Source organism: Pogoniulus pusillus, chromosome 11 (assembly GCF_015220805.1).
Source record: "Pogoniulus pusillus isolate bPogPus1 chromosome 11, bPogPus1.pri, whole genome shotgun sequence".
NCBI classification, from domain to species: domain Eukaryota; kingdom Metazoa; phylum Chordata; class Aves; order Piciformes; family Lybiidae; genus Pogoniulus; species Pogoniulus pusillus.
In genome coordinates this window covers 16,938,038-16,951,070 of record NC_087274.1, presented here as the reverse complement: position 1 = coordinate 16,951,070, position 13,033 = coordinate 16,938,038, and the positions used below count along the sequence as shown (strand labels likewise).

Here is a 13,033-nt window from a genome sequence, read left to right as displayed (position 1 = left end):
GAACCCCCAGACCATACACATGCCCAACAAAGACTGAGGCCCTATCTATTTTGTTCTCCTCTTCCCTTTCCCAAGGGAAAATCCATCCTGAGATGCTCTGCTTCCCCCCCTCAAAGCCTCAGCACAAGTGGACAGGGCCCTTGCCCTGAAACATCACCTGCTGCTTTACGTGCATGGAAATGTCCCTTTGAGGGCTGTCACTGGGGCAGAAACAAGCCGCCGAGATGGATGGTGGAGATTCAAGGATAAGGCGAAGAGCCTAAAACAATACTTGGAGGTTTTTAAGGCGTTCCTAAAGGTTAGCACCCTCTAGAGACAAAGCCATGAGCCTCCAGAGTGAAAAGGGCTTTTCGAAGGTCAGTGGCAGAGCTGAAACTAGGTCAGTGGGGTCTAGCCACAGCTCTGCCCCAACTTTTACTGTAATGTGGATAATTTCATTGTCAGCCACAAATAAAGCCACAAGGAAATTACAAATGGGGTGGAGAAAGTCAACAGAGGAGCAATAATTCACAAGGAGAAGAGTGATGGCACCAACTTGATAAAGCCATCCCTGAGGAGCATTTTGGGGGCAGATGATGCTCCCACCAGGAACGGGTGAGCTCAAAGAACTCATCACCCTGGGATGTGGCTGAGACTGAAGGCAGCAGTCTTGGCTTTGGGGCTCAGTGCTACTGGCTTTCACATCCCAGGGCTCAATCCTGCTTTCCCCATGAGACCCTGGAGACCAGTTTTGCACCACAAACAGCATGATGAACTTCCCTGCTACAGCGAGGAGGGAACTTTCCTCCAGGATAAGTAGGAAACAACCTGCCTCAAGCAAAGCTCCCTCAGGGCTCTCCTGCTGCTCCTCTGCACTCCAAAGTGCCAAACCTCTCCCTTTTCCCCCTAGTTTGACGGGGTTTGACCTTCCCGGAGTGGGCGATGCAGTACTCCAGCAGCTAAATTCCAGCTGGAGAGAGCAGCAGTGAGTCCTGAAGGTTAAACTCAATGCTGCGTTCCTTGGATGTCCTCCTTGTGAGTGATGTGTGGGGTTGTTCTGCCTTTCTGGGTCATCCCAGCTCCTCTGTTAGGGGAGGGTGGAAAAGAAAAAGAGGGGCTTGATTTGCTCCCTGCACACGAAACCTCCCGACCTGCATTTTCCTGCCCCTCTTTCACGGCCACGGCCGAGCGAGCTGCAGCCGGCTTGGCCGCGCAGATGGCAGTGGATGCCCTGAAAGGATCCCAGAGGCACATCTAGGTAATATTTCATCTCATTCCTTTCATTTGAATTGACTTAATTTCATTTAATTGTAGTTTAGTTTATTTCAAAGGGACGAATTACTGCTGAAATTGCCTTATTTTTACTTTCCCTTCTCCCCCCCTGCCCCTTGCAGCTGAGTGCTTGCTGATGTCCCATTCCTCCTTCTAATCCTCCCTCTCTGTACCTCAACCAGCAAAACCTAGCAAAAGGGGGACTGGGAGCAACTGGAAATGCAGTGTTCACATCCTTATAGAGGCTGGTTTGGTCACACTGCCCTCACGCCACACGCAGTTATTTCTATGTGATTTCTAAAACGTGCTGCAAAAGGAAAAATGAAAATAAAATCTCCCCAAAGCCTGAGACAAAATTAAATTTTCTTTTTGAAATTTGAGATTTTAAAAAAAAAGAGCTGATAAAAAAAAAAAAGTTAAAATATTTGGTTAAAAAAATCTCCCTGAAACCTGAGATGAAAAAAATAAATCTGATTTTAAAAAAAAAAAAGATTTAGAAAATGGATTTAAAAATTCCCCCAAAGCTTAAAATTAAAAAAAGATTTAAAAATTGATTTTAAAAAAATGATTAAAAATTCTCCCCAAAGCTTGAAATTAAAAAAAAAGATTAAAAAAAATCCCCCAAAATTGAGATTTAGAAAAGATCTGATTTTAAAAAGTAAAAATATTTGATAAAAAAAACCTCCCTGAAACCTGAGATTAAAAAAATAAATCTGATTTTAAAAAAAATTTAAAATGAGTAAAAAAAAAATTCTCCCCAAAGCTTGAAATTAAAAAAAAAAATTAAAGGGTTTTTTTTTTAATTATTAAAAAAATTCTCCCCAAAGCTTGAAATTTAAAAAAAAAAATTTAAAATATTAAAGTTTTTTTTAAATGATTAAAAAAAATCTCCCCAAAGCTTGAAATTTCAAAAATTATTTTAAAAATTATTACATTTTTTTTAAAAATTATTAAAAAAATTCTCCCCAAAGCTTGAAATTAAAAAAAAAAAGATTAAAAAAAAATTCCTCTCAAACCTGAGATTTAGAAATGGGTCTGATTTTTAAAAGTAAAAAGATTAGATAAAACAAACCTCCCTAAAACCTGAGATTAAAAAAATACAGATCTGATTTTTAAATCTATTTTTTTAAAATTGATTGGAAAAAAAATTGATTAAAAAAATTCTCCCCAAAGCCTGAAGTAAAAAAAATAAATAAATAAATAAACCCTCTAAAATTTTTAAAAAATCTTATTTTTAAAAGTAAAAATATTTGATAAAAAAAATCTACCTAATACCTGAGATATAAAAAAATCTTATTTTTTAATTAAAAAAACTGATTTAAAAAATTCTCCCCAAAGCTTGAAACTAAAAAAAAAGGATTAATTTTTTTTTCCCCCAAAACCTGAGATTTTAAAAAAAAATCTGATTAAAAAAAATCTTTAATTGAAAAAAAATATTTAAAAGCCTTGGATTAAAAAAAAAAAAAAAAGTCAGCAAAAGCTGTGATAATAAAATGGAATTTTTTTTTTAGGTAGGTTTGGAAAATTGTGGTTTTTTTTTTTTTCCCTAATTATTACAAACAATTGATTAAGAAAAAAATTCCAGACCTCTTGGATTGAAAGAAGTTTGATCTAACAACAACAATAAAATTTGATTTAACAACAATTAAAAAATCAAATCGCTTTAGTTTTTGAGCCAAGCCTCCCTGCCAGATGCCTATTATGGATGCAGCCGTGGATTTTTTGGTCTGCTGCTGGCATTTCCTTCTTGTGGGCATTGATATTCTCTCCTCTGGCCACCAGATTTGATGGGGGTGTGTTCTAACTGTCCCACCACTTGAATGACAAATCAATTTGCGCCGCCAAACCTCCCATTTCGCTCTGCGCCGCCAAACCTCCCATTTCGCTCTGCGCCGCCAAACCTCCCATTTCGCTCTGCGCCACCAAACCTCCCATTTCGCTCTGCGCCGCCAAACCTCCCATTTCGCTCTGCGCCGCCAAACCTCCCATTTCGCTCTGCGCCGCCAAACCTCCCATTTCGCTCTGCGCCGCCAAACCTCCCATTTCGCTCTGCGCCGCCAAACCTCCCATTTCGCTCTGCGCCGCCAAACCTCCCATTTCGCTCTGCGCCGCCAAACCTCCCATTTCGCTCTGCGCCGCCAAACCTCCCATTTCGCCCTGCGCCGCCAAACCTCCCATTTCGCTCTGCGCCGCCAAGCCTCCCACTTCACTCTGCTCCGCCAAACCTCCCATTTCGCTCTGCTCCGCCAAACCTCCCACTTCACTCTGCGCCGCCAAACCTCCCATTTCACTCTGCTCCGCCAAACCTCCCATTTCGCTCTGCACCACCAAACTTCCAATGCCATCTTTGTTACCAACTTCCAGCTAAGTTTTTGCCACCAAACCCTCAATGGAATCTGTGCTGCCAAATCTCCAATTCAAACTGCGCCACCAAATCCCTGATTCAAATTGCACCTCTAATATAGTTTTGTGCCACCAAACCTCTGGTTTAATCTCTGCCATTGTATCCCCGATTTTGTTCGCCAAGCCTCCGATGCCATCTTTGCTACCAAATCTCCAAGTGAAGTTATTGTCACCAAACCTCCAATTTTATTTGTGCCACTGAATCTCTTTTTTTTTTTTTTGGCCACCAAATCTCTGGTTCGGTTCATGCCACTGAATCTCCAATTTAATTTGCGTCACCATAGCTCTGGTTTAATTTTTGCCACCAAGACTCCAGTGTCGTCTTTGTACCAAATCTCTGATTCGTTTCTTTGCCACCAAAGCTACGATTGAATTTTTTCGCTTCTTGGTCAATTTTGCCATTCCTCCACGCACACATGCACATCCTCCCCCCCCCCCAAAAAAAAGGCAGCATGCCCAGCTATGAGTGGAGTTCCACCACTTCCCCCCACCTGGGAATAGGCCCCCAGTTCTGGTTGAGGGCTTTGTTTGGCTTTGCTTTTTTTGTTGATTTCTTTTAACCAGGCTCCTTTCAAGCCCTGCAATGAAATTTCCAAGTTGTCATCGCTGGGTTTTTTTCACCCCTTTAGATGAAACAAGGATTAAAAAAACCCAACCCAACAACAGCCCCTTTGGGTAGAAGCTGGTCAATAAAAAGCTGAGGATAAGGAATGATATTTTGGGAGCGATTCGAGTGCAGCTCCCCAGCACTGCAAACCCTGCCCACCATCCAACTCCCAGCAGGGGAAATACAGCAAGAGAAAAATCCACCATATTTTTGCCACTTACCAAACCTTCCAAGTCCAAGTTGGCTTCAGCTGCCCCCAGGTCCCGCAGAGCGTTGCCCACACCGAGGAAACCCGCAGCATTTTATAGCGTGGAAGGCATTTTATGGCGTGGTCCCCGCCCACAGGGTGCTGCTGGAAAATGAGCATTCATAAGCATTGGGAGACGATGACAATGTAAAGCTTCCTCTGCACTCCCCCAGCCCCAGCTGCCACCCCCATGGCTGGCTGGATCCCCTCCATCCCACTTCTGCCTCTCTTCCATCTTCCCACTGCAAAGAAAACCTTATTTGTGCTTAAAGCGCTCAAATAGGCTCTCAAATATCATCTCCCTCACTTGCACCCCTCGCATAAGGAGTTGGGGGCAGAGGGGGCTTTTTATTTTTCTTGTCTTCTTTGCCTTTTCTTCTTTCATTTGCTTTTAATAATTTTTCCCCATTCTCTTTTTTCCTCTTCCATTTTCCTTCTTTTTCCCTCCTTCATTCATCCTTTTTTCCCTCTTTACTTTCTCCTTGTTTTTCCTTCATTTTTCTTTTATTTGTTTTCACTTTTTTCTTTTTCACTATTTTTAATTTCCCCTCATTTTTCATTACTTTTTATTACCTTCTTTTTAATCTTTTCCCTTGATTTGTCTGTATTTTTAAATTTTATCTTCTTTATTTTCTTTATCCTTTATTTTTCAATATTTTGCTCTTATTTTTTCCTTTTCTTCTCCTTCTCTGCTTTCCTCTTATTTTTTCCTTTTCTTTCTTTCTTCTCCTCCTCTGCTTTTCTCTTATTTTTTCCTTTTCTTTCTTCTCCTCTGCTTTCCTCTTATTTTTTTTTTCTTTCTTCTCCTTCTCTATTTTTCTTGGGGTTTTATCTTTTTCTTATAAACCTTCTCTATTTTTTTCCCTTATTTCTCCTTCTCTCTTTTTCTTATTTCTCTTTATTATCCTTCTCTATTTTTACCTTTCTTTCCCTTCTTCTTAGTTATCCTTTTCTATTTTTTATTTCTTCTTTGTCTTTATTATTTTCTTTTTTTCCCTCTTTTTTCCTTTTTCTTTCTTCTCCTTCTCTATTTTATTTTTCTTCTTCCTCTCTTTTTATTTTCCTTTATTTATTTCCTTCTTTTTATTTTCCTTTATTTATTTCCTTCTCTCCCCACCTCACCTCCCCCCCCCCCCTTTTTTTTTTTTTTTTAATTTTATTGAAAAGCCTCCGAAACCAGAATGTTTCTGCAAAAGAGTTTATCAAATTACATTTGGGGACAAAGAGCTAAAGTGCATTTTCTTGAAGGCTTGACAATTGGGGAGCCATCAAGGAAATGAAAAGAATGACAGAAAACCAAAGGCTTTTGTCAGCTGGAGAAACGCCACCGGGAAAAGCCGGGCTTGGGGAGGGGTGCGGGGAGGTGGGGGGTGGTGTGCTTTATTTTGGTTGGGTTTCCTTTCCACTTGCTTTTCCCAGGTGTTAAAGCTGAGGCTGCGGGGAGGGTAGGGAAGGGAAGGAAAAACTGTTTGGGCTGGGTTGGGGGACAGACACTTAAACAGGGGATTTCTCCTCTCGTGGTTTTTAACAAGATGCCAGTGTTTAAAAGAAAAATGAAGCCCCTTTAGAAATGTGAAGCTGCCGAGATAATGACTGCGAGCTCTCTAAGACTGGATGGGAACAGGTGATTTTTTTTTTTCATCCTTTCTTGTTCCCATCTGTCCTTTGTTCCACACGAGAGACAGAAACGAGATCATTTCGATATTGCCCTTTTTGTGCCTATCTTCTCCCAAGGAAAAGCAAAGCAGCTCGGTCCTGCTCCCGGCGTTATTAGAGGGGGCGGAGGGGGGGGGGGGGGGGGGGGCTACAGCAAGAGCTGCCAATCACATCAGATCAAAACCCCTCCACTCAGCTCTTAACATCTCATACAGCAAGAAGTGGCAGGTTGGGGTCTGCTTATAACCTGCCCCCTGGGCTGAAGTCTGGACAGTCCCTTAGGAAGATGCTCCAGGGACACTCCTTGGGTTTATCCCATTCCATTTTCTTTCCTCAGGTGCCACTGCACTTTACAACAGCATTTTGGGATGACTCTCAGCTTTTTTACCTCCCTCAAAGCCATCCTCTCCCTCCATCCTGTCTTCAAACAGCAGGGTAATAAGCTGGTGGGCGAACGCTTCACTGTCCCTTCAGAGCATCCTGAATCCCAAACCCCAGTTGGCATCCTCGTGAGAGCTCTGTTCAGGGGCTACACACAGCAAGTTCTGAGCTTCTATTGCTCTTTTTGCTCAGTAAAGAACTTTTCCCATCTTTTCTTTCCCTGCTCCAGAAAATAGGAAGACTTAAACTCCTTGCTGGGTCAGATAAGTGCTGCAACCACCTTCCACTGCACGCTGGCAGTGAACAACCTCAGGTATCCAAAACCTTTCCTCAATATCTTCTGGTCTGAAAGTGCTTTCCAAGAAGTAACAATTTCCCTCAATATTCTCCTTTTTGTTTAATTTCTTTCCTGCTTTTTCATTGCCTCCTATTTTGTCTCCCTTTTCAGCATCTCTGCAAACCATTGCCCTAAAAAATCTGGTTTAAATGCTTTCCTCAAAACCCAACCCACCAGTCCCTGCCTGGGATTTGGTCTCTTTCTCCTCCCTAACTTTCTTGGTTGTTTGTTTGGGGGGGGTTGCTTTCCTCAAAACTCAACCTGCCAGTCCCTGCCTGAGATTTGTTCTCTTTCCCCTCCCTAAGTTGTTTGGTTTTGTGTTTTTTTGTTTGGTTGGTTTTATTTGGGGGGGTGGGGTGTGTGCTTTCCTCAAAATTCAACCTGCCAGTCCTTGCCTGGAATTTGTTCTCTTTTTCCCCCCTAACTTTTTTGTTTGGTTGAGTTTTTTGGAGGCGATGCTTTCCTCAAAATTCAATCTGCCAGTCCCTGCCTGGGATTTGTTCTCTTTTCCTCCCAAACTTCCTTGGTTGTTTTTTGTTTGTTAGTTTGTTGGGTTTGTTTTTTGTTTGGTTTTTTTTTTTTTTTTGGGGGGGTGGGGAGGTGTGGAAATGGAGATGATGTTAAAATCAGCTACCAGCAAAAGCATTCTCCCAAATCTCATCCCTGTCTGCAAGCCATCTGGCTCCTCCCTGGCTTCTTCTAGGAGCGGCAGATAATTGCTTGTAAGGGCTGCGGAGGGGTTTTTTCTTTGCATCGTTGCAAGAATACAGCTGCTATTATTCGACATGCCACGCAGCCTTTTAGGGAATTAAAAAAGGCATAACGAGAAACATCTCTGCAGGAAAATAAACCACGTTGAAGTTTCTCTGTTCATCACCAAAAAAAAAAAGAAAACCGCCACCAAAAAACCAGCTCCGGTAATCGGAGCCAGGGGAGCGGCCGAGAGGAAGGGAAGGAAGGAACCAGGGGTACATATGTGCAAAGAGCTCTCTTTCAAGGGATGAGGTTTGAAAGATGCTGCTGAAGTGCTGCTTATGTCACAGCCCTTTTGACACAAAATGCTTCTGAAGGGGCAACTCCAAGGTCACACCGAGTGGGAATAATTCAAAGTTTGCTTTCCTGAAGATTAGTTTTTCCCTTGCTGAAAACGCTGAGTGCACGTGAAGGGAGCTGGGATTTACGCCGCTATCCTGGACTTTCACCCTTCTCTTCATCCCTACCAGCTCTCTTTCCCGTCCCTGCTCCTTTCCCTTTTTCCAAACTCAACCAGAACCCTTTGACAAAGGGTCAGAACCATTAAATGAAGCAGAGCCCGTCAGCTTTTTCGCAGCAGCTCGTGATTTTAAGGGCTGGAGCCACTGCCCCACTGCCGGCTCCCATCCCTTGAGTCCTGCCTGCTCTGCTTATTAAATCCCGCTGGGAAAAAAATAGGGAAGAAGGAGGAGGGGGACAAGGGGGGGTTGGAGAAAAAGAAAAGGAAGAAAACAAAACAAGACCCAAATGAAAAACACATCAAGAGGAAGTTCAGCGTGGGATTTATTGTCTCCTCAAGTGCCGAAACGAAGGGCTCAGCTTGTGCTGGGCACACACTGCCCTCCAGAGACCCAACCCAGCGGCAGAGTGGGGCTAAAGGGCCTCAAAATCTCCTTTTTTCCCCTTCATGCCTTTCACAAATTTCTTTTCTTTTAAGCTCAAATAACTGAGGGTGGCAGCTACCTCCTGAGCTCACCCACAGTCAGGGGGCTTAGGGTGCACGTGCCTGGTGGTTGCAGCACTGAGCTTTTAGAGCACCCACCCTGGGTGAGGGAGCCCTCTCACTAATCCTGCACGCTCACAGCCTCCAACATCTGCATCCCACCAAGCCAAGGAGCCCTAAACCAAGGGAAGATACTCTGCTATCGATAGGGCCACTGCTCAGCAGCAGAGCCTTGGGGTGAAGCTGGTAACACAGGGAGGTGGAAACCCCACTCAAGGCTCCTGGTTTTGCAACCTGCTTGCAAGTGGGGACAGGATGGCACCCCTGGGCCAAACTCAGCCTTGGGCACAAGAGGTGGCACTGGAAAGGATGACAGGATAGCGATCAGCATCTGGCTGGTATTTCAGTGAAGCACGAGTTGATTTATATAGAAGTGGGGTGGAAAACCTCCATAAACCACCTGTTGTTCCCATCAGAATTCAACAACTTTTGGTTCTCAGTGTTGGTTTTATCGAGAGAAAAATGCATCACTGGTTGTGAGAGAGGGAAGGTACCGAGGAAGAGGAAGAAAAGAGCATTTTTCTGAACAAGTTTTTCTAGTTTTGGGAACTTTGGGGAAGTTTTCCACTTCCCAAAAGGACAATGCAGCTCATTTCCTTGCAGAAACAGCAAACAGCAATAGGCTGCAGCTTGCTAACTACTTGTGTGACCTTAGGATTGAAAGGAAACAACAACCCCACGAAAAGCCACCAAATAAATCTGCACTTCACTGGCAGACGAGGTGAGTTGGTGCTGCCTCCCAGCATTTCCCCACCTCCTGAAATGCACATGGATCCCTTCTCTACCCCGTCTTTAGGACTGCTCAGTTACCAGGAGACATTTTTCCCCTATTCTCTTCACAAAATCCAGATTTCTTGTAAGGAAAACTGCCTCAAAAGTCAAAATCAAAGTCCCAGCAAAACAACAACAACCACCACCCCCTCAACCAACACCAAAACCCACCAAGTGGGGAAAAAAAAAACAAAAACAAACAAAACAAAAGGTCAAGGAAAGAAATTCATAACCAGTTTGAACCTGGCTCTGAGAAGACAAACCCCACCAAACTGGAGTGCATCTGCACTGAGAACAGAACTCAGTAGCTTCAGCAATAGCTTCAGCAATGAGCAGGTGCCTTGCTGGGCTGGTTTAAGGGCACTGGTACAGGACAGTGGGGGTGGCACTGCCCCCCTTCTCCATCCTCTCCTCCTGCTTCCATTGACGATGAGCAAATCCATAAAGCAACATCAGACACCCAGGAGGACAAAAAACCCCAAACGAACCAAAACCCAACCAAGCACCAAACCAACAACCTTCGCACAGGGTTTTTTGAGGCCAGGGTGAAACTCTATCAGCTCTCCCCAGCTGGCAGGCAGCGTGGGGAGGAAGTTGTTAACATTTTGGTGTGAGAAGCTACCTGCTCATCCTTTCAGCCTCCGCCATTCAAGTCAGGCACGTGAACAGTTAGGGCTAAGAGCACAAAACCCCTGCACAAAACGCGACGCTGTGACCCAGTAGCTCACAGCTCATTTGCATTCCTCAGTGCTCCCCAGCCAAGTTCAGAGCTGTTCCTGCAGACCTGCCCCCCCCCCCCCCCTTCCCCTCCGGCCCCCTTACCTGCCCTGTGAAAGGTGTCTCTCTCCAGCCGAAGCTCAAGGGATTGTCCTGGGCTTGAGACCTATCGAGTGACAGAGAAAAAGCTTTGCTCTGTAAGAGGATGCATCCCCAGGGCCGGGCACTGAGGCCTCCGAAGAGGAGGAGGCTCCGCACCGATCCGCGGCTCGGCTCCGCTGGGAGAGGCACGGAGGTGGCCTGAGGCTTCCTGCTCTCTCTGCTGCCCATGCAGCTGGAGCTACGGAGCCGTGGAATGCTTTAGGTTGGAAGGAACCTCCAAAGGTCATCCAGTCCAACGTCCTTGCCATCAGCAGAGACATCTGCAATGAGAGCAGGTCACACAGAGCCCTGGCCTGGAATACTTCCAGGGATGGGGCATCTGCCACCTCTCTGGACAACCTGGGCCAGGGCCACACCACCTGCAGAGCAAAAAGTAGCTCTGTTCTAACCAGTCTCAATCTTCCTTGTCACTGCAGGCTCATCCTGTCACAACAGGCCCTGCTAAAAACTGCCTCCAGCTTTCTTGTCAGCCCCTTTTAAGCACTGGGAGGCCACCACAAAGTCTCCTGGAGCCTTCTCTTCTCCAGACTGAACAACCCCAACTCGTAGAGGTTGACTATTCCCAGGATGAGAACAACTGTGGATTTTATTCTAATCATTGCATCATTCAAATCACTTCAAATGCCTGATGTGACTTAGATCCAGGAGAGACAAAGGATCTATGCTGGTATGAGTCTGCCAAGCAAAGCACAGGTTTACTTGCACCTGTCTCCTGCAGGCACCTTGTCTCCCCTGAGGGTCTGCAAGAGTGCTGAGATGCTCTCTGGGATACCATCCCAGTGATGTTCCCTCACGAAAGGCTCTCCTTTCCCTCCAAGAGTATATCCCACTAGCAGCCTTTATTTTGAAGGTGATTGAGTACTGGAACAGGTTCCCCAGAGAGGTTGTGGAGTTTCCCCTGGAGAGACTCAAAACCCATCTGCACATGACCCTGTTTAGCCTGAAACATGCTTTAGCAGAGTGTCTGGACTAGATGATCTCCAGAAGTCCCTTCCAGTCCTCATAGATCTGTGATCCTGAGAGTCCAGCATGTCCTCCTTAGCTCTTGATAGGAAATTCACATTCAAGGTTATCTTCAACATGAAATCAGTGCCCCAAAACCTCCTGTATCAGAAATGAGGATCCTGATGAGGCACCATGGGCAGGGAAGCTGCTGGCATCTCAGAGGAACTGTGCATGCAGTTGTCACTATTGCCATGGCAGCTCCTTTCTGACACACTGCTGGCCATTAGCACTTCATTTTTTCATGGTCAGCTTGCAACACAGATGTGCATGGAGTAGGACTCCATGGACATACCAGTATAGGTTGGGGGTTGACCTGTTGAAAGGCAGAGAAGGGGAAAAGGATTTGGGGATCCTAGTTGATGGCAGGTTGACCATGAGCCAGCAATGTGCTCTGGTGGCCAGGAGGGGCAATGCCATTCTGGGGTGGATTAGAAGGGCTGTGGTTAGTAGGTCGATAGAGGTTCTCCTGCCCCTCTACTCTGCCCTGGTAGAGGCCACATCTGGAATACTGTGTCCAGTTCTGGGCCCCCCATTTGAAGAGGGACATGGAACTGCTTGAGAAGAGTCCAGCACAGAGCCACAAAGATGATGAAGGCAACGGAACATCTGTGACAAGGAGAGCCTGAGGGAGCTGGGGCTGTGCTGCTTGGAGAAGAGAGGCCTGAGAGGTGACCTTATCAATGGTTACAATGATGTGCAGGGTGAGTGGCAGGAGGCTGGAGCCAGGCTCTGCTGGGGGACGCCCAGTGACAGGCCAAGGGGCAGTGGGGGGAAGCTGAGGCATAGGAAGTTTCATTTAAACATGAGGACAATTTTTTTCCCTGTGAGGGTGGCAGAACCCTGGAACAGGCTCCCCAGGGGGGTTGTGGAGTCTCCTTCTCTGGAGGTATGCAAAACCTGCCTGGATGTGTTCCTGTGTGATCTGCTCTAGGAGATCCTGCTCCAGCAGAGGGGTCATATTGGATGAGCTTTGGAGGTGCCTTCCAGCCCCTGACCTTCTGTGATTCTGTGACACGGTGGTCTCCCAAGACAAGGGCCAGGGACTGCCACCACCAATGGCTCCACAGTAGACGATGCTGGCATTGTACAATGCTGTGGGCCGGACATGGGCTGGGACTTACAGGGACAGATCCCTGTGCTCAAAGCTGCTGTAAATCACCAGGGTGCTGGGACATCCTCCTCCATCTTGCATTGTCTACCTCTTGCACTAGACGGTTCTCATTAGGCCCTGCAATTGATCTCCTGTCTTTAAAGGAAACAAAAAAGGAGGAACAAACCAAGAGGGATCCTCCTTCCTTCAGCCCAGGGGAACAAATCTGGCTTTAATTTCTTTGTCTTTTGTCATTCTAGTCATGGATTTCACTTTAATGATGCAGCCTTCCTCTTTCCTCCTCTGCTCTTCGAGAAACAGGAAAGTACCCCCTCTGCTTTCGATGTTTCCTTCCTTTGTTCTCCACATTGCTCCTCTGATTTATGAAAGAGCTTTTCTCTCCCTATATCTTTCTTGTTGGGAGTCAAGGAACCCCCAAAAAGTGGTGGTCCCCACCCCAGAGTTCAGAAGAACCACTATGTGGCTTGCTGTGTTGTTTCTGACTGACACTAAATATTCCATCTCCATTGGGAAGGTGCTGGAGGACCACACCTTTGGAACTATCCATTGGGAGGAGGCTTCAAACTCATGCTACTGAATGGCTTTGATGTCCAGTAATGGGTGAAAATTCATTCCAGATCCCAGTACAA

At 45.5% G+C, this 13,033-nt stretch overlaps 1 protein-coding gene across 9 annotated transcripts in view; it reads right to left on the bottom strand.

Annotated features, from left to right (window-relative positions):
* Positions 1 to 13,033, bottom strand: part of LOC135179429 (cytochrome P450 26B1) — a 53,033-nt gene that overhangs the window by 30,574 nt on the left and 9,426 nt on the right. For 3 of the 9 annotated variants that reach the window (XM_064151215.1, XM_064151218.1, XM_064151219.1), the window contains 2 exons: positions 10,232 to 10,292; positions 4,483 to 4,613 (listed from right to left, as the gene is read on the bottom strand). The gene's annotated coding sequence lies outside the window, so the exon portion shown is untranslated. Of the gene's footprint in view, positions 1 to 4,482; positions 4,614 to 10,231; positions 10,293 to 10,384; positions 10,549 to 13,033 lie in introns of all 9 variants that reach the window. The other 6 variants (XM_064151214.1, XM_064151222.1, XM_064151220.1 and 3 more) reach the window with 4 other exon arrangements.